Consider the following 25,795-nt stretch of genomic DNA (forward strand, 5'->3'; position numbering starts at 1 on the left):
CTTCGCAGCATCTTCACTATTCACCGCATCCTTCTGCATGTTCCCACCACACTCCGGCACCTAAGGGGAACACAACAACAGCAAGGTGAGCCAAGGGAATAAACAGAGGCAATATTAGTTACCCCCCATAGACTTACCCGATTTTACTGCCGGGGCACTATTCCTCTTCACGGGTCGGCGCAGCCTCCACCGCATCTTCGCCGTACCCCGGCCCCTAAGGGGAAACAGCAAGGAGAAACAAAGGGACAAACAAGGGGAATCCTCCTCACCACAATAGACTTACCTAATTTTACGGACGGAGGCATTATTGCCGAGACTTCATAATTTCTCTCAGCACCTGAAATAAGGGAGAAAGCAACAGGTTACATACTGACATTATTTTATCGAACTGTGTTGGATAATACAAATCCTTACCTGAATGTTACCGGTTGCCACGAGGAACTCTTTGCTAGGGTCAAGCTGCAACCTGCAAGGAATCGGACAAGAGTGAAAGTCAGACATTTGAACTCTTAGGAACTATATACCCACAGCGTCTTGCCGGAAATCTCAGAGTCAATATTGTTCTGGAACTCACCTATTCCTTCGAACCAGTGAAGCAACTGGTTATCTACGCGCCCCTGTGCTCAATGCAGGATGGAGAGCTCATCTTTCCAAACCATCAGGTGAGACTATAAGGGGGGACATTAAAGGTGATCAGTGGGGGGAACAGCGGGGGTGGGGGTTAACACTCAGCTCCACGGGTGGTTAATTCCCTTTCTCCGTTTGCAGAAGAATACTCCTACGGGCCAAGCAAACAAAGCTAGGTGGGCCAGTCCAGTCTGTCATCTCGGCACTACGCATCACATTGGTGGAGACCGCAGCTGTCCATTTCAGATCGACGCCCCTGTGGGAGCCAGGTGAGCGTAACAGTGGGGAGAAACTGGCACCATATCTTCACAAAATGTTTCTCGGGGCCCGCGACCAGGGCGCTCTCCCGCCAGACCTGCGCAAAGCCACGATAGTCGTTATTCCCAAACCAGGTAAACCACCCAAGCAATGTGCCTCCTATAGGGCTATCTCATTACTCAATAGCGAAACCAAAATCCTCGCCAAGATCCTGGCCAACCGGTTGCAAGCGGTAATTACCTCCCTGGTCCACCCGGACCGATGTGGGTTTATGCCACATAAATCGATGCGTATGAATTTGCGGCGCCTTCACCTATTGCTGAAAAGGGCCCCTATCACAGACAAACCACTTGCACTACTTGCCATAGATTTTGAGAAGGTGTTCGACTCGGTTCGCTGGGACAGCCTCTGGGAAACTATGCGAAGAATGGGATTTGGGGATAACTTCCTGAGATGGGTACAACTTCTCTACACAGACCCACAAGCAGAGGTGAAGTTAAATGGGTGGCCCTCTGAACTTTTCCCCCTGGGCAAGGGCACACGGCAGGGATGCCCCTTGTCCCCCCTTCTCTTCGCCCTTGCGATAGAGACACTCGCCCTGTGGCTCCGCCAGAGCAAGGACTGGTTGGGATTCAGGTGGCCGGAGGGGCACGAAGACAGGGCGTCTCTGTACGCGGACATCTCTTGGTATACTTGGGTGACCCAATACGAACCTGCCTCATAGTAACGCAAATGCTCATCCGATATGGTGAATTCAGTGGGCTGAGAATCAACTGGGACAAATCTATCCTTTTCCCGGTAAAGGGCGGTACACTGGCCATCCCCCAGGAATGCCCATACAAGGTGGAACCAAGCGGCTTCTGGTATCTTGAGATTTGGATATCGGAGGACCTGACGCGCTACGCAGCCCATAACCTCCAGCCGATCATGGACCGTTTTTAAAGATGATGTCCGCCACTGGAGGCTTCTCCCCCTGACACTAATGGGTAGAGCCGCCTTCTTTAAGATGATTACCCTGCCCAGATTCCTCTATGTACTACAAAACGCACCACTGGAGATTCAGGACGCCGAATTTGAACGCCTTGACTCCCTCCTTAGAGAACTCATATGGGGAGGGGGAGAGCCTCTTATTGCACTAGCTACACTCCAAAGATCGGTTTGGGAGGGGGGTATCGGCATGCTCTGTCTCCGAGCTTACTACTGGGCCTCCCAGCTGGCGGTGGTTAATGACCTACTCCATGGGGATAGGGAACTCCCGCACATAAAGGCAGAAATTGCAGCCATCCACGACACTGATCCATTACACCTGCTCTCCCAGCCCCTCCACAGACCCCTACCCCAAACAATGGCAACACATGTCTCAAAGGTCTGGAGACGGGCCCACGCCTATGTGGGATGGAAAGACAAGATCACCACGGCACAACCCCTGTGGCACAATAGTAACCTGGCCAAATTGGGGAAACTCAGACCATGGCCCAAATGGGAGGAGGCTGGAATCACACAGATCGGGGATGTCTTGATAGATGGGGAAATCGCCTCCTTTGTAGCATTGCAGCAGAAATTTCAGCTTCCAGCAGCTGAACGCTATCACCATACTCAACTGACTCTCGCCCTACGAACACACATCCAGTTGGACCCCGCTATTCCATGGTACACACCCATAGAACGCAATATGCTCCCAACACATATCCCTACTAGAGTCACTTCTATATTATACAATGCCATGTCCTCCTTTGCTACTCTGGAACTTCCTCGTCTTAAATCCAAATGAGAGGACGATGTGGGTGCCATAGACCCGGAGGACTGGATCCAGATCCTAATGCATCCCAGGGAGATTGCTATCTCCTCCAGACTCCGCTTGGTCCAACTAAAAATCCTCCACAGAATATACTACCCAAGAACTATGATGCATGGCTGGAAACGTGCCCCAAACCCCAAACTGCCTCCGATGTGGGGGAGAGGTTGGTACATTAATACACATCCTCTGGGAATGTCCGCGGATCAAGACTTTCTGGGGGAATTGCTGCAATGAACTATGCCGCAATATAACAATGGACCCGAAGGTGTTGTTGTTGGGCTCTCCCGATGAGAACACTACTGATAAATGGGAAGGACTGCTCCTATCCACGGCCGCAGGACTGATGAAGCGGAACATTGCACAAAAATGGGGAACCCCAGAGTCCCCAACACTGGAACAATGGGTAGACGATATGGACACACTTGCAATGTTAGAGCACAGAGTTTATGAAGCAAGAGGCTGCCCGACCAAAGCTTCTAAGATTTGGGACAAATGGGTGGAGAGAGAATCCCAGTAACTTCATGATGCCCTAAGACACTAGACTGAACTGTAGATGGAAAGGGCGACAAATGGAGATCATTTGACTCTTATCGTGCCTTCACTTACTGATTCGTTCCTTGAATGCGTATGTTTTGATCTTGTTTTTCTTTTGGTTTTCGTTGATTGTGTTGTTGTTTAAATTCAATAAAATGCAATATAAAAAAAAAAGATGCTAGCTTTTTATATTTTGCCAGCAACATTATAGGAAACGCTCTCACTCTTGTGTTATTTTCAAAGGGTTCAGGATTAATCTTCTGAGAGGCACATGTTTAGTGGGGGGTGGGAGCAGTCCTCCCATCACCCACCCACAATCACTGATGGGGTCCCACAGCAAATAGTGTCAATTTCTGGCACTGCCCAAACACCCAGCACGCAGGATTTCCATCATACTTTCCAAACAAGACCCACAACACACATGGTGTATTCTGTTTGCATGCAAACACTATTAAGTTACTCAAACAGTATGAGGGTCTCAATCCAGTATGCATCAGTTTGAACCATGAAAAGTTCTGGCAGTTCAGGCTACTCTTCACACAGAAAAAGATACATTCTATATAGCTCGGAACCCCACGGGTAAGTACGCTTGAGAAGAAGATCTGAAAGTGGTCCATACTTGCAATCCTAGCCTTGTCATTTTCAGCTAGGGCCTTGTTCGATCAACTCAGTGAGCTGCTGCTTGATTCCCTGTGCATAGCACACAAGACACCCACATCTGGACATACACACTTTTACTTAGGTAGACAAACTGGAACCAGAACGCATTGGCAAAGCCGACAGCTTGGGCTTTTTATTAGACATGGATAGGCGTTTGCCAGTAACTGCCATATGGCTAGCACCTGGCCATAATATGGGAACAGCTGGGAAACTATGCGAGTACCTGGGCATATGATGTAATTGCCTGGCAAATGTCTGTCTAATACCTATATGCAAGCCAAAACTGTTTCCTTTACAAATGCATGTTTTAGCCAGGACTCCAGTGCAAAGAACAGAGGCCTTGACACAGATATTTCTATATATAAAACGGAAAATATGTTTGTGTGTTTGTTCCTCATACAATTCCACACCGTTCTACCAATCTGCACCAGATTCTGCACAGTTACCTGTTATGACTCTGCAGATGTCACTGGCTACATTATATGTGTGCACCCCACCACATTCCCTGTATTCCAGCCTCTGCACACATGAGACGGTTGCCCGAAAGCAGCAAAACCTCAAGGTGGCTGTAGAAGGACCAGACAGAGCTCATTTCAAGTGCCTGGACACGAGTAACAGAAGTTCAAGGTCAACCATGTTTCGAGGTCATAGGATGCACCATTTCCGAGATATATGCAATGCAACGCGCAAAACATCAAAGTGGTCATAGAAGAAATGGTTAAAGCTCATTTTAACCGTCTAGGTGCCAGGAACAAAACCTGAAGGATCAAAAACCATGTTTCAAGGCCCTAGGATGCACTGTTTCCGAAATATCTGAAAAACAATGCACCACAACATACTGCGCCAGGTTGAGGTGACAGGTGGGTAGAGCGCACAGAAAGTCCTATTGTGCTGCTCCCCCTCCACGTCTGCTCCGCGATTGTCAACAATTGATGAGTGTTATGTCTGTCTACAGAACCCACGCGAAGTACGAGCACTTTTTGCTAGTTGCTTATAAAATCAACTGGCTGAAGACACACATTAAGAGATTTGTATTCCTCCAGGAACTCATTTACAGTGGCAATTGAGTAATTAAACACTCAAAAGAATGCTTAGATATAACACTGACAGGTCCTATACATCACAAGGATTGGTATTACTTTGTGATAGAACTTGCACAAAGTGTTCCCAAAGGGTACGTTTTGGCAGTGAGGGGTAGATAGTTGGTAGTAATGCCATAGGCATTCACATAGTCATGGCTAGTCATTGGGTGGGTAAAGGACCAAACATGCCCATAGGATGAGCGTTCCTCCTCACATACTATCTCCATCCTATCTGTGTTCCACTAGAAGATTTCTGTTTTACACCTAGTAGCCAAAACTAAAAAAGGATGTATGTATGTCTCTGAATCAATCATAACCACCGGCATTGCTCTGGTCAGCCTTCCATAACGTTGTCTGCAAATCAGCCTTGGCCCTGCCATTAATGTGATCAGCCATGCATAAACTGCTAGACCACAAGGCCAACCATTGCCCGTGGTTGCTATCAGTTCCAGTGCAGAGGGTACGTGGCCTAACAATTGAGACTGAACTGCACCTTTTGGTGATAGGACCAATACTCATTTACTAATGGCTTGTCCCTTTCTGTAATGGCCCAGACATACTAAAGAATGATGGCATGGAATGTTGCGCAGAGAAATGATAGTGGTAATGTTTATTCAAAGCCTTGCATCCATAATTTTTTCAATGTACTACTCTCCCCTCCAGAATTACATTTTTGTTATTGCCAACCTTATTTTATCGCTTATACTCAAGTAGTTAATGCAGCAGAATGTCTATTTGCAATGTAATTTGTAAGGGTCCACAGTCAGTTAATGCACCTTCTGCAGAAATCTGTGTGCAATCAACATCACCTTCCATTTATTGTTCGATATAGGTAACCATTTGATTAAGCATGATGTGAACAAATGCTATATTCTCACACAAAATAAACATATTTTAAATTACAGAAACAAACTGCGATTTTAGGTTTGAGAAAATAGTTGTATGCAGCCTTCTTGAGTAAGCGCTACCTCACTTAGAGGTGTGAATGGCCCTTCATCTCCCTAGTCATTTGTGGTTTCATGGCTGTGGGGCATAGATCATTGTCCAGGACCAGCAAACAAATCCTGGCCAGGTCTCCATCAATGCAGCCCATTTGAATGCTAATCGCTCTGCATTGCCACATCTTTAGAGTGAAATGTCTGACCCTCCCCCCACACTGCCAATGCCTCCACTCCCTCAGGTCCCACTTACAATGTCTCCTTTCTAGGGGGGAAAGGAGTGGCCTTGGGGGTGCCTGAACCCCCTGCTGGAGCCGGGCCTTGGTCTAAGAGTTCCTGAATGGGGTTCAGCTAACCCATCTTCTTTCTCTCTATATTTTCTCTTCCTTCCTGTCCCCTCCACTGACTTTAACACAACACACTTTGGGAATGATGTCAGAAGGCACAGATCACTTGTCTCAAGAACATGGATAGTGTTGATTGTTCCTAGTTGTATGACAGAGAGTTGTGAATCCATTAATGGCACAGAGGTAAGTACTTTGCATCACTTTTTTCCTTATATATCAATAAGCAATAAGAAAGTGCACCAGAAAAAAGAAAATAATTCTGGTCCTTCCCAGACTACATTCTCCATAAACCCCTGTACTGTCCATGTGCTCGAAAGCATGTGATCCCATTAGTCCATCCTCCTAACCTAGTCCTTCCTTTCTCTTTCCTGGCTGACTGTAGAGCTGCGCTAGTTCACATAAGTATCTTCACCAGTGTTTTGTATACTCATTCTGTCCAACTTGAGCTTTGTACGTGGTCGTACGGGTTTGATATTGGTAATTGTAAGCAGCGCCGGGGCACGTGCGGATGTATGTCAAGCACTATTCTAAAGCATTTGGCACCATTCTGGTTGTAGACTGTAGTCTGCAAATTGCACAGTTGTGCTCTTGCGGGTGCATCCGTGTTAGAAGAGAGGAACCTGCATGCAGAAGGTATTCTCTGGGTCCTGCTAGGGGGACACAGCTGTAGGGGTACAAAATGTGCAGGGAGTTTGGCTCAATTTAGTTTGGTGGAGCTGCGTTCTCCGGTTTACATGCTGTCACGTTCATGGGTCACTCCATTTCAGAAGAAAGGACCTGTGGGTATGAGACGTTCTCTGGGATGCATGTTCTCACTGAGAGAAAGGAGCTGTGAGATCCTATTGAGAGCACAGTATGACACATCGGCCTCTGCCTGCAGGAGTACACTGTTGAGTGAAGACCTACTCAGCCCTCACACTTCTACAAAACAAGAGTTAGCCCAACCATAAAGGTAAAACTGACACAGCTAAGAGATATGCCTCCTTTAGCTTGTGTGGTTAGACTGGCAGAGGGAAGGCTATACTGTCAAAAGGGGTCTGATTGTGATCCAGTAGCAACCCAAACATCACAGTATAGCAGTCCAAAATAAAGGGAATGTCCAATCAAGATTCTTTGAAACTATATAAACTTTTATTAAACACACGTCTGCAATAATATGAACTGGAGCTCCCAGCCCTTTAAGATGAGGTAGCAATACCCTTGAGATGGATGGGGATGCAGAAATTATTCAAACATCAATAATCGAAACAACTCAGGTAGTTGGCAAAAGGATAACTGTTTTAATATCAATGATCTAAAACAGACAGTACAACGTACATCAACGGACGTCACTGAGCTCTCAATGCATCTAGAAAGAAAGCTTTCTTTGTTAGAAAAAAATCATCATATGTTAAGTCAACCTACCTATTACTAATCATCCTACGTGGCAAACTACAAAAACAAAGTGGTAAGTATAATAGGGTGTAAGGGAATATCTAAGTATGCGATCCATATTCATCTAAGGCAGTGAAAGAAAGTTATTTGTTTCTTAACATAAGGTGGTCACTATGAACGTCACTAAATACACGACGTCCCATTGGCTACACAAACTATAGGACCATCTATCATGCGGTCATCTACCATTGGTTGGCACTCTAACCTCCCTTAGTACTTTTCCTCCTATGATAGCAGCATGCAGGCTGATCTTCCAGGTGCAGGTGAGCTAGTCTTTGACCATAGCTTCCCACCAATTAGCATATTCATCCATCATCACCTCAGTGGTTTGCTGTCAATTAGGACTCTGAACTTGTCCTTGGGAGTGTTCTTAGCTCTGTAAAATTCAGGGGAGTGAAGGCACTGCGCTCATGCGTAAGTGTGACCATTGTGTTCATCCAACTTCATCCATCCACGTGACTGAAGACCACAAACTTGAGGCCTAGTGTATTTAAAATACTACTTTCGAATAGACCTCTGACGTCTTCCTTGTTTTGTTCATGCCATCTGAACAGGAGTTTCGTTCTTTCACATGATTTGTATCCAATGTCTGCTCACTCTTGCCTGATAAGTCCTTGGCTTCTTGGCTTGGCTTCCTGGCTCATCCAGCCTTGCCTGTCTGAAATTCACTTTGTAATTCATCAGTTTCCTCAACGCGACACACTGGAAAAGAGGCCTTCCTTTTTTAGGCCACTCTGCTATAACACGTAGTGGAAACATCCAATCTTTACTCACTTATGTAGATATCTATATGTTGGTGCATGCCGCAATCTATTCACTATTAAGTTAGGAACAAGAATACTCTGTCTGCTTGCGTTTCTTTTGCATCTGTACACGTGTAAACTGACTTGATATCTTCATCCATTTTGTAGCATTAGTCTCTTCATCTTGATCCCAAGATGCCACTTATCTTCGATCCTGTCTTGATGCCTTATAGAATATCAGTGTTCTTTAGTCTGAATCCCTTCTATGTATGTCAGTTTTGATTCTGTGTGATGTCACCATTCATCTTGGCCATTCATTTGCTCTGCTTCTTCCGGGATTTCATTCAAATGGCCATCATACTTTCTTGTTTACAGGTATGGTTTTCTCAATGGGAACCTTGCTTCTAGAATTCTCCTTGGTATCAGTATTTCCACTGTTACTGCACTTGTCTCACACTCTGGTTCCCAACATATAGGAAAGATGGGTGAAGCGATTGAGGTGGGGGTATTTAGCTCCTTCTCTACACTTCCCCCTCTGGTGCGATTCATCAACCACTCTCCAATCCTCCTTCACATCTAGACATCCTTTTCTGAAAAATGCTTCTTTGGGATTCATATCTTTCTGACTCCCGTCAGGCATCAAGCTGATTTCACATGCTCATCCTTGTTCCATGTCATGAGCATGCACTGTCCACTTGGGCTGCAATAAGTCCACTTTTCCACATATTTCTTATGGTTCTTTGGATACAGAAACTTTGTTCCCTCAGGTGCATGGATGCTGACCTTCACAAAGTCTCTGATTTCTTCATCTGTCAAGTCTCTGGCCTTCCATCCTGACTCAACATCGATCATGATTTTCATCAATATGGCTTTCTTTGCTGTCTCCTTGCATTGTGACAGTATTATCCTGATCATGCAGAATACGAGTAACACCAGTACCATCAGGGCTCCTAGGAATTTGAACATATCTGCCTTCCATTGTGGAACCCAAGAAAAGAGTGATCCAAACCAGCTGTCATCAGCAACATCCTCTACTTCATCTATCATCTGGACGTATAGCTTCGTTAACATCTCTATGGCCTCTGTCAAGGTGCCATTCTCGTCGTCATGAGAAGCTATGAATGTGCAACATGATTCACAAACAACATGATACACAAACAACTCCATCCATAGCTGTGATCATGTCCAAGATGTATCTGTTCTGAAGAGTCATCAGTCTTATGGCTCTCAGCTCTTCTCTGATAGCATTGAATCCCTTTATGGTTGTGTTGATCGTCTGCAGCAATTCTCATCTGGTAATCTACAGCCATTTGGTATTTGCTCCAACCTAGATTCTCGGCATAAAGATCAATGTGAATACTGATGAAGTTTGTCTGAACAGTCTGTATTCATACAGGATAGAGTCAAAGGGCCTCATTACACGTTGTGCGGTAACGGAATACCGGTACCGGTAAAGATTTACCGGTACCGTTAATTTCCTAAGCCAATCACGACCCGGACCCACCGCTATCAGCGCACCCGTTAATTACGGTGCCACTAATAGCGGCAAGGCCGCGGGCGCGCGACCCCCAGGCCGGAATTAGCGCCATTGCGCTAATACCAGGCCATCACAAGCCATGCGGACATGGCATTAGCGGCATGAAAAACACCCAAAAACCCCTTACCGGCATGGCGCTAATAACAGCATTGAAAAGCACCCGTTAAGAGACCTGAGCAGTGTACCCATCTACCACAGGTGGACACAATCAGCACAGGTGCATGCAATGGAGACAGGCAGCACAAAAGAGCACACCACACCGCTACCCACACCCCTTCCCACACCAAGATGGTCCCAATAGCAGCAGCATGACATGACGGGCTTGACTACATGATAGAAGTGCAGCACAAACAACAGCCCGCACCAGAGGTGACCCGCAACAGGTACCCATTCCTCACACCATACAGGCGATGCCAGCTATCCACTGAGGAGGTCGTTCCCAACCCCTGTACGGAACCCACAGAACCAGCAGGAAGAGGACAACAATATTGCACATCCCCGTACCTGCGTCGGGATAGAGCTGGCAGTCAGCCTTCCGATGACAGTGCTCAGCTGCCTAAGCAGCCTGTATGAGGCACTCCTGTACAGCCGTGTCAAAGTGGCAAAGATAACCATGGCATGTGTAGAGCATCAAAAAATGTGCATATGATGGAATGTGCCAATGCCACCTGAAACTGACATGCAACCACCAGAAGAGCATGATGGGGATGGGGATGAGTACGGGTGGAATGCCCCGGCAGGACATGCAAGAGGCAATGCCAGGAGGCACACGATGTGCGTCAGCATCTGATTCTGAAATCCCATCAGGCACAAAGGTGAAATAGCATGGACGGAGATGGATATTGTTGCCCTGGTGCATGTTTGGAGTCCCACAAAGGACCCTGTCCAAGATAAATGACACATACGCAATGATGGAGACCATGCTTCGGTTTCAACTTCATAACAGTGTGTATTGAACAGAATGTGATAAGAAGTGCAACACCTCAACACAACCCAAAAGCACCCTTACCCCCCTCCCCCCAAAACACCCAAATGCACCCTTACCCCCCTGCCCCCCAAAACACCCAAAAGCACCCTTACCCCCTCCCCACAAAACACCCAAATGCACCCTTAGCCCTCTCCCCCCAACACACCCAAATGCACCCTTACCTCCCTCCCCCCCAAAACACCAAGGTGAGTCTGATGGTGTCTATGTTTCCTGCACCACATGTGCCACCTGGTCCTTGGTGGAGCTAAGCATCAGGGCCTCCACCAACATTGGGTTGGTGTGATGTGGGGCGCCTCAGGTTGCGCAGGGAGCGGCGCAGGGGGCTGGTCTGCTGGGAACTCGCTGAGGAGGAGGTTCCCGGTCGATCCTGTGTTGGGGGTTGGTGATGCTGCTCCATGATGTCCCCAATACGTAAAATGGCCTGGCGGAGTTGGCCCATCTCCTGGCATATCCTGTCAGTGCAGGACTCAATGGCCTCCTTTGTTTGCCCTGCATATTTTTGGAGGTCATCCCTTAGACGGCCTGTCTCGGCCACATGCTGGGCGACCAGCGCAGTAATGTCTTCCTGCCTCCGGGTGATGGTTGCAAGGTCTGCCAGGGTGGTAGGTGCTGCTGGGCTGGACAGTGCGCCCTGGTCCGTGCTTCCGGCATCCGGAGAGGACAGCTGAGGGCTCCATGCACCTTCTACAGTGTGGGTGTCATGTGCTCCCTGGGTAGCAGATCCGGACGTTGCCCTTGGACTCCCCTCAATGGACCATGTTGGGCTGAGGTCATGGATGAGTTGTAGGACGTCGATTGCTTCCTCCTCATCAGTGGCCGGTGCGGTGGCTGCTGCCTCCCCAGTGGAGCTGGTGGCTGCGGAGTGCGTGCCCTCCGTGCTCATCTCAGCAATGATGGGGCACCCTTGCGTGGGTTCAGCTACAACAGGAGCCATGCCCTCAGGCTGTGATGTGATGGTGCTCCTGCTGCCCTTGGCCCTCTGCAGATGGACTGTCCTCCCAGTTCCCCTGGAGGTGGTCGCGGTGTCACCCCTCTCATGCATTCTGGCTTTTTTGGCTGCTGGGGGAGTACGTGCTGCAGTGCTTGTGTCTCCAGTGTCTGTCGGTGATCCTGTGGAGGACATAAATAGGATACATCATTGTTAATGGGTCTAGGTGCCTCATGCAGAATGTTCACATCATGCTGCTCTATGCATTGGGGCTTATTCATCATTAATTCTTGTAATGGGGATGTCGGGTTGGTCATGCATTGATGGGTCAGTATTGCACGTGTATATGGTGATGCATGCATGTATGTGTGTGGCAGGATCAATGGCCTGGTCATCGACACATGTTTGGGGTACCCCCTCACCCTTCACTGTGCATTGTTTGATGTATACACTCACCTCCATCAGATGAGATGGCCACACCATGCTCCATGTCTCTGACCTCCTCTATGACTTCGACTCCGATTGTGGAGGCACATGTCTCCTCCCACTCCTTCATCTTCAGAGGTGATTCTGCGCCACCTCCTGTGGCCATTGCAAGGTTGCGGTTGACTGATATTCCGCACACGTAGCCGGAGGTCGTCCCACCTCTTGCGGCAGTCCTTCACACTGCGAGTGGTAGTGCCCACCGCACTAGCTTTGCGGGCAACTTTGCCCAGATGGCCTTTTTCTTGATGATCGCCTCCCGGCGCATATCATTGGCAAAGATGACTTCGGCATTGGCTGCAAGTGTGCTAGTCAGCATTATGAGCTCCTCTGGTGTGAATTTCTCTTTCCGCTGTCGATCAGAGGTTTTTTTCAGGGCCTTTGACATCTTCAGGCAGTCCTGGATGGTTTCTGGTCAGAGTACTCCGGAAAGATGTCCTGGATGCAGAGGATGGCAATGGATTGTGTTTTTAAAGATGGCCGCCGTTCTCTTTCCCGTTCCTGTGCGATGATGCTATTTCCGGTTCCGCTTTTTAACGGTGTCCGCTAATAGCGGTGGCCGCTATTTGCATGTTGCATGAGGGAGGAGGTGCTATCAGCACTGCGGTCGAGGCCGGTAATGGGCATTTTGTGGACTTTTGCGGCATGGCGGTAATGTCATTTACGGCATGGCGCTATGCTCGTGTCCGCGAACTCGTAATGGGACGCTATTAGCCGTCTTTTGCGAGGGCGGAGACGCTAATAGCGCCATGCCGTAAAATTCCGATTTTTACCGCACAACGTGTAATGAGGCCCAAAAGCTTCTATTTACTTGGCAGAGAAATAGTTTTCCCTCTTCATTCGATTAATCAGCTCCACAGATCTCTTCTTCCGCAGGTGTGCATCGGCGTTTGGGAAACTGTCAATATTCACATCACTTTTAGGAATCACCAACGCTAGAACATAAACATTCACTAGTGAGCATCATTCTCCCCAAACCTTGGGTAGCTTCATATATGCTCTGGATCCACAAGCCCAATAGTGATCCATGATCACTGATGTTCCAAGTTTCATTCCTGGTACATTAAAGATTCAACAACAGTTCTGATTCTCTCCAACTTTTCTTGTGCCATTGTTTCTGAAGCACAGCTTTGCGCTTTCCAAAGGCACTATCTGCAAGGGTCCTCCTCTGTCTTCGACCCAGGTCAGTAGTTTAGCAAGTCTTGGCCCTATTGGCTTGCATCCATTTTGCACTATGTCAATGGTTGGTTGATAACAACCAATGACCACCCAGGCTCTGCAGATAACCACTCCTTCTTCCAATCCATCAGGTGATACCACTGATCCCCAAATCTGCATTTGGCCTCTGTTTTTCAATCAATTTCTTCTGCAGATTTTCCTGGACTCTCAAGTCTTCTTTTTACTTCCCATCTGATTCCAGCTCCTTTCACTCCAGGTTTTTCGTATCTGATCACATGATTCTTAGTATGCGCCCAATTTCTTGTCTTTGTGTCCTGAATGTAGTCATCTTCATCTGGATCTGTCCATTCAGTTGCTATTTGAGATAGGCATCTCGGCCCATGAACTGACCTCTGGTGCAGAAAAGTGCTATGTGTGATAGACAATGTGCTATCTGGTAGACGTCTATTTCAATGGCTATGAAGATATTAGACTTTAGCATGCTATAAGGCAGGAGTGCACATACAAAGCATTCCTCCTTTGAGGTTCTTCTTCCCACTTCTTTCATATGCTGATACTGTCATGACCGCTGCCTCCAAGGAGTCAGATCCAGCCCAACATCCTTGGAAGCAGGGTCACAACTTCCATTCCAGGCACCAGCCGGTCCCCACAGGGGCCTTTTGGACCTTGTCCTGGCGCCGGTTGCGCCAGGCTCATAAGGGAACCCAGTCCCGGCACAGGAAGCGCCGGGCTCATATTGAGAGGAATGGTGCTTGGGTGGACCTACCTGCTGCAGACCATGCTGCTCACTTACCTGTAGGATGAGATCCTCATCCATTCCTGGCTGGAACTACTTTACCTTCTGGGTGTGGCCAGCACCACTCCCTGGGACTGGATACTGGAACTGTTCTGAGAGCTGAAACTTCTTTCTTGCCTGGGCAAGGCTGTGGAAGGAGACACCTAAGCACTCCAGTGGCTTATTTAAACCACACCCGATCAGTGCAACGTGCTTCGCGTTATTCTGCTCTAGCAGCAGGACGCTCACCGTGTCAGCTCCAGAGAATCTTCAGCTTCAGCATCTGTGAACAAGAATTCTTTATCTTACCTCCCGGAAAACCAGTCTTCAGTCTTCAGCAGCGTCTGAAAGAGAACAAGGACACCAGGTTAGGACAAGGCAAAACCAGCGCTGCACTTACCTCATCCATCGGTGCATCCCGAGGCCGCGTGCCGCACTCTTCATACTCCGACAACCCTGCGGAAACAAAGGACATTGGTTAGTGAACCTCCGTGATAATTTGCTTACCTGTGCTACTTACGCCTCGATCTCCGCCAAGCGCTGTTCAACCGCACCTGCAAAAACCAGAAGGACATCATTAGGGGCACAGTACGCCATCACTACTCACGTGTCTTCTAGTTGTAATATGCTTGCCCATACTCCGGCATGTACCTCGGCGTCCATCTCCAACGCCGGCTGCTACGGCTACCTGAAAAAGGGAAAAGAGACATTAAGAAGTGCATTTAACTTCGAATAACATTCTTTTACTTACGTGCCTCCACGAGCTCCGGCATTCTTCTCGCTTACCGTATCTGCATACCGGACCTGCAAAGGCAAGAGACATTTAAGGGGACATATAAATAAGACTCCATATTCAAGCATTTACCGTTCGTGCGGTTAACGACGGCCTTGCTCCCCGACTTCATCCTCTGCAATCAAGAGGCTGGGTTATGAACCAGTGAAGCAACTGGCAGTAGCGCCCCTGCACAGACGCAGGATGGAGAGCTCTGCTTTCACCTATTTAAGGTGAGCACATTCAGCCTACAAGAAACGTGGGGAGTCCAGAAAGGGGAAAGTCAGATTGGCCAACCAGACGTACATTAACCCTTTGTTCTCCTACTTGCAGACACCTCACCCTCCGGGTCAAAATTACGGTGAGGAGAGGGCCCATCCAGGGTGTTATCAGAGGCCTGCACGTGACCCTAGAAGACACTGAAATCTCCCAGCCCGGACCGGCGCCTCCGAGGGATTCAGGTGAGCGTTACAGAACGCGAAGCCTACCGCAAATTTCCCACCCAGGCGCAATGGATACCTCGGACACAGATCAATTGGCCCAATTGCTTGGGGCACTGAGAGCTGAAGTACAGGCATCCCGCCAAGAGACAAATGCTTTACGAAGGGAGTTGATCGTTTCCAAAGAGCGAACGGATGATCAGGCCAGACAGTTGTTACAAACACAAGCGGGACAGCCGTCTCTGCCTGACTCGGGAGGGAGCTACACTCCTACAACCTCAAATAATCCGGTGCAAATTAATCTGCCAGGGAATGTGCCTTTGGCCCCGCCCGAACGTTTTTCTGGTGATCCAAAACGGTTTGCAGTATTCCTTAATCAATGCCGCTTGCACTTTCTGTGTAGACCCGCCGCATTCCCAACAGACCAAACCAAAGTAGCATTCGTACTTTCCTATCTTAGCGGTAGTGCTGCAGATTGGTCCATTCCTCTTGTGACACAGGATGATCCGATCCTCCATAACTTTCAAGATTTTCAGACCAGTATGGAAAAGTTGTTCGCAAGACACCCACAGGGGCAGGCCTTGGACAATGAACTCCTATCACTAAGACAAGGGAATCAGGATCTCCTGGCATACATAGCATCTTTTAACAGACTGGTGGTTGAGACTAGGTGGCCTGAGGAAAAGAGAATCACGCTTTTCTACAGAGGGCTGCGTGGAGAACTTAAAGATGTCTTAGCACAGGTGGTGAATCCTCCGCAAGATTGTTCCGATTATATCGACCTAGTAGTCCAATTAGATCACCGGCTACAGAACAGGAAGACCGATCGTTCCAGATTTGAAACCCAAATATTTTCAAGACCTCAGAGCTCCGCTAAAGGAAAGGATTCCGTGGAGCCCATGCAGATAGGGGTTGTTAAAGGACCATTAACCCAAAAGGAGCGGGAAAGGAGAAGACAATTACAGCTGTGCCTCTACTGTGGGAATTCCGGACATTTCCTTCGTGATTGTCCAGTGAAACCCGTCAAGAAGGCTGTAGGAGCTTCCGATAAGAATGCTGAAAAACTAGAATCGGGAAACAACCTCGTCCGACAAGTGTAGAGGTCCGCTTGCCGAGCGTTAAAACCAATTCCTTGACCTCGCATTTGGTAAAACTATGGTCCTCATAAGTCCAGATCGGCCAGATCGCATGCATGCTATTAAAGCATACATTGATAGCGGAGCGATCGGTAACTATGTAGATCAAGATATGGCAACCAGGATGAATCTTCCTCTATGTTCTAAGATGGTTAAAGACGTAATCACGACAGTGGATGGTACAGAAATAGCTTCCGGACCGGTTTCTCACACCACCATGGAAGTGTCGTTGCTATGCCAAGATGGACATCGGGAGAAGATCGTGTTTGATGTAACCAAGGCCCCGCAGTTTCAAGTAATCCTGGGAATTCCTTGGTTGGAAAAGCACAATCCTCAGATAGACTGGCGAGCCAAGGTAATCCGGTTTCCAGAATGCGCCCCAACTTGCTATCCTCGACCCGATATCAGGCTAGCAGCCATCGCTTCCGAGAGCCCCCAATTGCCTCCAGAATACCAATAGTTCCGCAACGTCTTCCAGAAAGATCAGGCCAACACTTTGCCCCTGCATCGGTCATACAACTGCCAGATAGACCTAATACCTGGATCTACTCCTCCGTGCAGTAGGATATATGCTCTCACTGAGCCAGAAAATCTCCATCTCAGGCAATACTTGGACCAGTATCTGGCTAACGGATTTATTCGTCCCTCGAAATCTCCAGTTTCTTCAGCTTTGTTCTTCGTTCCGAAAAAAGAAGGTGACCTGAGAACATGTATCGACTACCGCGCCCTGAACCATATTACAGTCAAAAGCAGATATCTTTTGCCTCTGATTCCCGAATTATTGGACCAAGTTAAAGGTGCCTGCATATACACAAAGCTAGATCTCAGAGGAGCTTACCACTTGGTACGCATTAAGGAGGGTGACGAATGGAAGACGGCCTTTCGCACTAAATTCGGATTGTTTGAGTATCAAGTAATGCCCTCTGGACTATGCAACGCACCGGCCGCCTTCCAGTTCTTTATGAATGACGTTTTCCGAGAACTTATTGATGTGTGCGTAATTGTTTATATCGATGACATCCTGGTATACTCATCCTCAGAAGCTGAACACCGAAGACATGTCACAGCGGTTCTACAGAGACTTCGTCAACACCATTTGTTTGCTAAATTGGAGAAGTGTACTTTTCATGTAAAGGAAGTCGAATTCTTGGGGTTCATCTTGTCACCCAATGGAGTTCACATGGACTCAAGAAAGGTGGACGCTATCACCAAATGGCCGTCCCCGACTTCCGTGAAAGGAGTACAGAGCATGTTGGGCTTCGCAAATTTTTACCGGAGATTCATTCCAGAATTCTCTCGAGTAGTTCAACCCATCACGGCCCTCCTGAAAAAGAATAAAAAATTCGAGTGGACTCCAGAGGCCGAACAAGCCTTCCAAGAATTGAAAGCCAAATTTATCTCCGCTCCAGTCTTGAAGCATCCTCGTCCAGAACTTCCTTATATCGTCGAGACAGACGCATCCAGCCTCGCAATGGGGGCTGTGCTATCACAAAGAGATCCCGAAACACACCAATTACACCCTGTGGCATTTTGGTCCCGCAAATTTTCAGCCCCCGAAATCAACTATACAATTACGGACAAAGAACTTCTGGCAATTAAGTCCGCCTTTAAGGCCTGGCGGCATTATCTCCTGGGAGCCCGGCACACTGTCACTGTAATCACTGATCATCGTAACCTCCAGTATCTGAAGTCAGCCAAGGCGCAATCTTCGAGACAACTCCGCTGGGCATTATTCTTCGCAGAATTTGATTTTGTGATCACGTATCGACCAGGCAATAAGTACGGAAAAGCAGATGCCCTTTCCCGAATAGGGGTAGACGAACACACAGCTAATCCAGAGCCAGTACCAATAATCCCCGAACAAAAGATACTGGGAGTAATCAACACGCTATCCCTTGAAGATATCGAAGCGAAAGTCAGTCAACTAATAACTCCTGAATATTCATTGAATTGGCAACTGAAAGGAAAAGATTTTACGATAGATCAGAATCTATTGTATTTCCAAGGAAGACTATATTTGCCATGTGTTGACTTACAGAAGCAGGTCATCACCTGCTACCATGATTCACTAATAGAAGGACATCCTGGAGTTGCCAAAACCTTAGAGAAAATCAAAAGACATTTTTGGTGGCCATCTTGGAGGAAAGATGTTAAAGATTTTGTGGCTTCTTGCGGCATCTGCGCACAAAACAAGAGTCAGAAGGAAAGACCAGCAGGTCTGCTACACCCAATAGACATTCCACCTTGCCCTTGGCATACTCTCTCAATGGATTTTATCACGGATTTCCCCTGCTCCGGATACAACACAATTCTAGTAATCGTGGACCTTTTTTCAAAAATGGCTCATTTTATTCCACTGAAAGGTTTACCCACAGCTCCCGTTTTGGCCCGAGAATTCCTTGAAAACATCGTCCAGTTGCACGGTTTCCCTTCAGTGTTAATCTCCGATCGAGGGAGCCAATTTATTTCCCATTTTTGGCGAAATTGTTGTTGTTTAGCGCAAATTGATGTACGACTTTCCACCAGCCATCACCCCCAAACTGACGGGCAGACTGAGAGGACTAACCAAACTCTGGAACAATATCCACGCTGCATGTTGCAACAATCGGAGGGCACTTGGAAGGATGTCCTTTGGATTGCTGAATACGCCTACAACAATTCAATCCATTCAGGAACTGGAAAAACCCCTTTTTTTCTGCTGTATGGAATTCCTCCTCGAACCTCTAATTTGGATCCACCTCAAGCTCTCGGAACGCCCGCTGTAAACCATCTGCATGCGACAATAACTCAAGCATTTAAGGAAGCCACAGCCCACCTTCAACGAGCCAAGGAAATGTATAAGAAAGGAGCGGATCGACATCGAAAAGAGGCCCCTCAATATCAAGTAGGAGATCAAGTCTGGCTGTCCACTAAACATTTATCCCTAAAAGGACCACGCACCTTCAACCCAAGGTATTTAGGACCCTACACGATCACGGCTGTGATAAATCCGGTGGCTGTGAAATTGGAGTTACCTACTCGGATGAAGATACATCCCGTTTTCAATGTTTCTCTCCTAAAACCTATGCAACCCGGAACCCGTTTGACTAAACCTCCAGAGCCAATCCAGGTTGATGGAGAACTCGAATTTGAAATTCGAAACATCTTGGATTCCAAAATTTCCAAATCGAAACTATACTACCTGATTGATTGGAAGGGATTCGGCCCCCAGGAGAGATCTTGGGAGCCTTCAGAATATGTCCATGCACCTCGTGTAGTCATGAAGTTTCATCGAACATTTCCCAATAAGCCAAAGCCTCCAGAGAAGACAAGCTTGGGAGGGGCCTTGAGGGGGGGTGCTGTCATGACCGCTGCCTCCAAGGAGTCAGATCCAGCCCAACATCCTTGGAAGCAGGGTCACAACTTCCATTCCAGGCACCAGCCGGTCCCCACAGGGGCCTTTTGGACCTTGTCCTGGCACCAGTGGCGCCAGGCTCATAAGGGAACACAGTCCCGGCACAGGAAGCGCCGGGCTCATATTGAGAGGAATGGTGCTTGGGTGGACCTACCTGCTGCAGACCATGCTGCTCACTTACCTGTAGGATGAGATCCTCATCCATTCCTGGCTGGAACTACTTTACCTTCTGGGTGTGGCCAGCACCACTCCCTGGGACTGGATACTGGAACTGTTCTGAGAGCTGGAACTTCTTTCTTGCCTGGGCAAGGCTGTGGAAGGAGACACCTAAGCACTCCAGTGGCTTATTTAAACCACACCCGATCAGTGCAACGTGCTTCACATTATTCTGCACTAGCAGCAGGACGCTCACCGTGTCAGCTCCAGAGAATCTTCAGCTTCAGCATCTGTGAACAAGAATTCTTTATCTTACCTCCCGGAAAACCAGTCTTCAGTCTTCAGCAGCGTCTGAAAGAGAACAAGGACACCAGGTTAGGACAAGGCAAAACCAGCGCTGCACTTACCTCGTCCATCGGTGCATCCCGAGGCCGCGTGCCGCACTCTTCATACTCCGACAACCCTGCGGAAACAAAGGACATTGGTTAGTGAACCTCTGTGATAATTTGCTTACCTGTGCTACTTACGCCTCGATCTCCGCCAAGCACTGTTCAACCGCACCTGCAAAAACAAGAAGGACATCATTAGGGGCACAGTACGCCATCACTACTCACGTGTCTTCTAGTTGTAATCTGCTTGCCCATACTCCGGCACGTACCTCGGCGTCCATCTCCAACGCCGGCTGCTACGGCTACCTGAAAAAGGGAAAAGAGACATTAAGAAGTGCATTTAACTTCGAATAACATTCTTTTACTTACGTGCCTCCACGAGCTCCGGCATTCTTCTCGCTTACCGTATCTGCATACCGGACCTGCAAAGGCAAGAGACATTTAAGGGGACATATAAATAAGACTCCATATTCAAGCATTTACCGTTCGTGCGGTTAACGACGGCCTTGCTCCCCGACTTCATCCTCTGCAATCAAGAGGCTGGGTTATGAACCAGTGAAGCAACTGGCAGTAGCGCCCCTGCACAGACGCAGGATGGAGAGCTCTGCTTTCACCTATCTAAGGTGAGCACATTCAGCCTACGAGAAACGTGGGGAGTCCAGAAAGGGGAAAGTCAGATTGGCCAACCAGACGTACATTAACCCTTTGTTCTCCTACTTGCAGACACCTCACCCTCCGGGTCAAAATTACGGTGAGGAGAGGGCCCATCCAGGGTGTTATCAGAGGCCTGCGCGTGACCCTAGAAGACACTGAAATCTCCCAGCCCGGACCGGCGCCTCCGAGGGATTCAGGTGAGCGTTACAGATACCAAATGTTATTCCCCAAGTGTGCTGTACTGTCCAGGTAATCCTTCAGCTCATGATCATCCTCCCTAGCACTTTTCTTAGGTCGGGTTCTTTTCTTACAAGCTTACCTAACCATCTCATGCAATATGTCTGCATAATTTCTTCTCACTGGGCAAATCATAGAAACATTTGTCAGTGGACTGGGTGTTTTTACATGTACTATCTGTGTAGGAGAAAGGTGCAGAAGTTTCATCCTATCGATCTACTCTTTAGGCATAAAAATATGTCGCATAATCTCCGTCCGTGATCTCCTTCTAAAAGGTAACCCAGGTTTACTTATCACAGGACCAGGTGCTTTTGTGTGTGTCCCTAGAGTAGGAATAATCACATAAGGTCTCGGCTGCTTTGTAGTTGCCACATCGGTACCCTTCTCTAGCACAGGAGGATACACAGGAGTCTTTGCTCCACTTATGTGTACATAGTAAGCAGTTTGTACTGTAAGTGAGAGTAATATCACTATGAACAAGATACAAGAGTAAATGACGCACAAGTATGACTACTTGCAGCAATAGCTTTTTGCACACGGTGGACGTCTCTCGTGATCTGCCATGACAAAATTGGTATTGATGCTGCCCATTTTACTTTTAAGGAATGAAAACAAATTTTAATTGGGCAACATCATGCACTATTTCTGGATGCTGCTGAGTCGGCACCAAAAGTTCCTCGATCAGCTTCACATGGCTATGCGATGATGAATACAAATTCGTAATGGACACCACAAATTGGCCTTTGACCTGAAGACATGAAGATCCTCTCTCAGCATGAAACAAAGTTCCTGAATCAGTAGACCCCTGGATCTTCTCGTAGAGTACCCGTTCACTTGTATTATGATGTCTCTGAATATTCTACATTGTTCCTCAGGTCTATCAGGAACTTTCGGATGTCGGTTTGCCTCCCAACAAGATGCAGGCACTCCTCAATCAGGTAGTAGAATACTAAGCTGACCAGTCTATGTGCATTATCCAGTGGCAGGGGCATTTGTGTTCTCCCCACTGAACTCACGAAGCAGAAGAATTTGCTCAATGATAGCTGAAAGCAATCTCCTCACAATTGGGCCATTCCTAGGATCTTGCAAGAACAGATGAATGCTAGTAGTTCTCCCCACAAGCACAGGGTAAGTGCGCAATATGAACAGAAAAACTGCAAGAACTATCCTTGAAACGTTGTCATTGAGCACCACCATAGGCACTTCCGAACAGGAACTTAGTGAGAAAGGAATCAGAGAACTGCTCCCTCTTCTAGTCGTCGAAAGGGAACTCCAGATCTGGCATATCTTTGTTTTTCACTCAAGGCTTAAGCATGCCACAGTCCAATGTCAACAAGCTCCTGTGGTTCAAGAACAAATAACTTCCATTAACTCCTTTTTAATGACTGAAAAGAGTGTCCTGAAATAAGCCACAGTCCAATAAACTCGTTATCTTTATTCAACAGCTGCGGCGTCCTTCTTCCTCGTCATAGACTTAGTCTGCATGTGCTGTGGTTCTTCCCTGATGCTTATTTCTGAAGGGGGTGGGAGTGAAGGGGGTTCTCCAGCATAGATCTTCACGTCACCAAGGAATATCCAAGTGCGTCTGCCTTGCACTTTGAATGCAGACGGTGTAAAGTCCTCCACTATGAAGGGGCCGTTAAAACGTGGCTCGTGCCACCTTCTAGTGAAGTTTCGTATTAGGACCACATCTACAGGGAAAGATTTGGGAAGACATACCTCTTTAACTTTGTTTGCTGAAGCCTCTCCTTCTGTGTTCCAAGTGGCCCCACACCCCTTCCGCTTGAGCTGATCTGAAATGACAGAGATACTTGAAGTCATGCATGTAAGATAGTCACGTAGCTCCTTTCCTAACAATTCTGCTGTTGGCTTGGCATCACTTCTAACCCTTGATGGAGGTGTGAGGTGTCCTCATTCGCCTCCCTGTCACTATCTTGTGGGGGGTATGATGGTGGTCTGAACCTGGTTGATTTCTCAACACATTCAATGCCAGTGGTAGACAATGCAACCATCCTTTCTTCATGGTCAATTTTAATGTGGCTATTCTCTCTTTAAGCAAACCGTTGAGTCTCTCACAGACACTGTTCGCTTGCGAGTGATACGCAGATGAAAACTTGTGCTTTATACTAAGCAACAAGCTTATTTGCTCAAAGACTTTGTTAACAAAATGAGGTCCATTATCTGATCTTAATATTTGACATATTCCCCATCTAGGAAACACTTCTCGTACTAGAAATGTGGCTGCACAGGTGGCATCTGGATGTGTACACGGTCTAGCTTTAACCCACCTTGAACAAGAACATACAACTACAATCATGCATCTGTATCCAGTACAGACTTGCAGCATGTCCACATAGTCGATATGTAAATTCTGAAAGGGACCATTCAGTCTCGGAATAACTCCTCTAATTGTGCGCAATGTGATCCCAGCAGTAAAACCTTTGACATATGATACAATTTACTACATAAAATGCAACGTGTTCTACTATATTTGGAACAAGCCAATCCTCCGCAATTTTTGCGGCAAGGCTCTCTCTAGTAACGTGCGCAGGGTAGTGTAGCTGTTCTAACGCCACCCTTAATAAGGCTACAGGCATCACCGTTTTACCAGTGCTGTCTTGTTGCCACAATGTTTCAGAGGGGTTCAAAGAACACCCTCTCCATGTCCACAAGTCTTTTTCATCTTGGGATGCTTCCCCTTCGATCTCTACCAATTGAGTCCTAGACAGGTTGTTATAACATTCAGACACACTCATCACATCACCACCATGCTTTCATTCACATCAGGCATAACAAAGAACATAATAACTTCTGTATATGCAACACGTTTCGCTTCCTCATCTGCTTTTTTGATTTCCACGTAAGATAAAATCTGCTCTCTTAGTATGAGCTGCACATTTAACTACTGCAATGGCTACTGGGAGTTGTAGTGCCCTAACAAGCCTGTCCAATAAGTCTGCGTGCTGCACTGGAGTGTCATCAGCTCAGAGGTAGCCCCTCCTTTCGTGCACTGTCGACATCACACAGGCAGAGTCACTGTACATACTTACTTCCTGGTCTGCATCATTCCCGAGCGCGACTATCAGCGCCACTAATTCTACAGCCTGTGCTGAAAAGTGAGACATAGCCGTACGCTTACCAACACTTGAAACGTCCCATTGGCCATGTGTTTCACAACAGCAGCACCTCTATATCTTTGTCCATCATTTTGATCGATTCTCGAAGAACCGCCAATGAAGAGAATCTCCCCAGCTGCCAACGCATTTTCCTTTACCCTCGGGAGCTCATCATAGGACTCCCCATAGTTCGAGTAATCATGTGTATGCTCGCCCTCTTCCAATGGTTCTGCTACGAAGATGGCAGGATTCACTATTCTGCATCTGACTATTTTGATCGCTGGATTTGATATGACTACCTCATAGGCAGAAGCCCTTTGAGAAGTCAACAAGCCTTTAGGTTTTTCCAAAATTGCAAATAATGCATGTTCAACAAATAATTTCATAGAACATCCCATCACTATGCTAGTAGCCTTCTCAATGGCAAACGCGGCGGCCGCCAAAAATTTGTTCGCGCAGAAAGTGACCACTCATTACTGGGTCCAGAATCCCACTGTAATATGTAAGGGGTTTGTACCCCAATGTGGTTCTCGGCATAAGTACAGCTGTCATAACAGTGCCATTCGTGTGCAGAAATAAAATGAATTCCTCATCATAATTGGGAATCCCTAAAACTGGTGCTGTGCAAATTGCTTTTTTCAATTCATCAAACCCTTCTTCCATCTCCTCATTCCAAACAATGTTTTCCTGATTTACCTGTGCTTTCTTCAAAGCTTTCAGCAAGGGTCTTATATATGAACTCTAATCAAAGACCCATGCAATTACATAATTACACAGTCCCGATAATCCCTGCATGTGCTTTATCGTGATCGGTTTTACGGTTCAAAATAGCCTCAACCCTCTCAGGAGTAACCTTCTTTCCTTCACACGAAATTAGCTGGCCTATATACAGCACTTCCTCTTGACAATACTGCAATTTCTCCTTGTCTACTTTATATCCTTTGTCTGCAAGGATAATAATCACTGATTCGCGTCTGCACTCTTCCTCTGAGGTGCTACAGACCAATATGTCTTCCACGTACTGTCATACAACACTTTCTAAATTAATATTGCTAAATCCATCTGTAGGATGGACTCACAGTACCCCTGGGGCAAACAAGTGCTTTTCAAGAGAGTTTGTCTGAACGTAAATGACGTCAGATCTTGCAAATCTTTATGCAATGGGATTGAGAAAAACACATTTTTCAAGT

Source organism: Ambystoma mexicanum, chromosome 5q (genome assembly GCF_040938575.1).
Source record: "Ambystoma mexicanum isolate Mex_15411 chromosome 5q, UKY_AmexF1_1, whole genome shotgun sequence".
Lineage (NCBI taxonomy): Eukaryota > Metazoa > Chordata > Amphibia > Caudata > Ambystomatidae > Ambystoma > Ambystoma mexicanum.